Genomic DNA, 2607 nt, shown 5'->3' with positions numbered 1-2607 from the left:
TAGACATTGTGAAATGATAGGAAAATACTCAAGGGTAAATGGCACTTGGGATGTGGGAAAAAAGAAGGGAAAGAAGGAGAAATTTTGTATGTATGTATATGCAGGATAGTTAACATAGTTGATCTACTGTCTTCTATTTCTTTGCTGAAAGAAACTGTCAATGAGTCCTTTATTGATCAATATTGCATGTCTCTATCGGTTTTCATGAGAAACCACTTTGAAGATATCACTATGTAATACAACAAGCATTTTTAATTTCCTACCAGTTTGTTTGTAACTCTGTCTGTACTGTTCTTTTGCTATTTTGTAAAAGGTTGTCTGTCTGTTAATGTTTTCCTCTTTTTATTTTTAAAATAAAAAAAATCCTGTCTTCAAAGGAGAAATGAAGACTTTTAAAATCAAATAAAAGCTGAGGAGGTTTACTACCACTAGACTTGCCTTACAAAAATGCTAGCAGGAGATCTTCCAGGGGAAGTAAAAGGGCATTAGTAGCAACATGAGAGCATGAGAAAGTAAAAAAACCTGTTGGTAAAAGTAAATATCTAAACAAAAAAGAATATTTTATATAACTATAAAAAGAAGAGTGCATTGGCAAGTAAATCAGCTATAATCCTACTTCATGATATAAAAGACAAAAATATTAAAAATATCTTGAGGTAAATTATGTTAATAGTTGCATAGGAAATCATTGTAGATTCTCACATCAATCATATATAGTGTGGAGGTAAGAGGTAAAAAAGCAGAGAATTCTTGAATGTAAGGGAAGTTAATTGTCATCAGTTTAAAATAGACTGCTGTCACTGTAACATATCTTTATGTCAGCTCCTTAGTAGCTAAAAAGGAAATATATACAGAAGTTATACAAAAAGAAAAAGAGAAGAGAAAGACAAAAAATCACAAGGAAACAAAAATCCATTAACAAAATGGCAGTAATGAATCCTTTATGGAAAATTATTTCCAGTGTAAACATACTAAACTTCCACAAAAGATACAGAATAGCTAAGTACACATAGGCTGATAGAGAAAGGAAAGAATAAGATATTCCATGTGCATGGTCAACCAAAGAAAATGTGAGTGGCTATATTTATAGCAGACAAAGTATACTTTAAGCAAAAAAGACTGTCTCTAGAGACAACGAAGGTCATTACATAATAGTAAAAGGGTCACTTCACCAGTGAAAGAATAGTTGTAAATACACCAACATCAGAGCACATAAGTATAAGGCAAATACTGACAAATTTTAAAGGCGATATTGGCAGTAATACAATAATATAGGAGACTTCAGAATCTCACTTTATATGACAGAACATTCAGACAGAAAACCAATAAAAAATAGCAGGCTTGATTGACACTATAGACCAAGTGGATCTCATGGACTAATAGAAAACTTTTCACCCACGAGCAGAAGAATAAACATTCTTAAATGCACAAGAAGCATTCTCAAAAATGTCTTACACTAGGACACACACATCTTAACAAATTTAAAATCAAAATCACACCAAGTATTTTTTCCACCAGAAATCACAGTAAATCAAAAGAGCAAAAAAGTGAAGAAATTCATAAATATGTGGTTATTAAACATTAATCTTGAACAAAAGGGTCAAAGAAGAACTCAAAAGAAATTGAAACAAATGAAGATAAAAGTTACCAAAACTTATTGAAGCAAAAGCAAAAATGAGCGAAGCTTATACCCATAAATTTTCTCATTAAAAAAGATCTCAAGTAAACAATTTAGCTTTATATCTCACTAGAAAAAGAACAAAGTTAACAGAAATGAGAAAATAAAATATCACCAAAAAATCAAATGGAGGAAGTATGGAAAAAAGCTCATCAAAACTTAATAGGTAATTTTTTTAAAAAATAAAAAGCCCTTAGAACAAGAAAAAGTGAGATTTGATAAAAAATGAAAGTAGAGACAGTACAATGGAAACCTCAGAAATGAAAAATTTCAAAATGTTTATTACAAATAATTACAGACCAACAAATTGAATAACCTAAAAAAATGGATACATTTTTAGAAATATACTGCCTACCAAGACTGAATGAGACCCTCATGGGAGCCAGGCTGAGCCTCACACAGCTTCGGGAACCTCAGTGAGCCATCCCACCCCTCCCCCACAGGCAGGGGGCCAAGCTGAGCCCCAGACAGCTTTAGGAGCCTTGGTGACTGCACATCTATCCCTCTCCCAGTAGCATGGAAGCCAAGTGGAGCCCCAGAAAGCTTCCAGAGCATTGGTGACCACACCTTGCCCTCATACACCATTGCAGAAGCCATGTTGAGCACCGAGGAGCTTCAGGTCCTTGCCCCACCACTCCCACATCATTGCGAGAGTGAGACTGAGCTACAGGGAACCTCTGAATCCCCTACAATGACAAAACAAAGGAGCAAAATGCAATCTCAGACTCCACCTTACCCAGAAGTCCAGGAGACATCCACACATAAGAGCTTGGAAGTCATACACCTGAAATTCCTAAAAGGATAACAACTGAAGTAAAGAAACGACTCCATCAGGCCATAGAAGACATGAGCTCAGAAATAATTTTTCAGGTACAAAAAGAAAAGATAACAACAATAATGAAAGAATTGCTCGGCACATCTAAAGAATA

Source organism: Chinchilla lanigera, unplaced genomic scaffold, assembly GCF_000276665.1.
Source record: "Chinchilla lanigera isolate Chin_1 unplaced genomic scaffold, ChiLan1.0 scaffold00018, whole genome shotgun sequence".
Classification (NCBI taxonomy): Eukaryota; Metazoa; Chordata; class Mammalia; order Rodentia; family Chinchillidae; genus Chinchilla; species Chinchilla lanigera.
Note: the sequence above shows the minus strand (reverse complement) of the source record.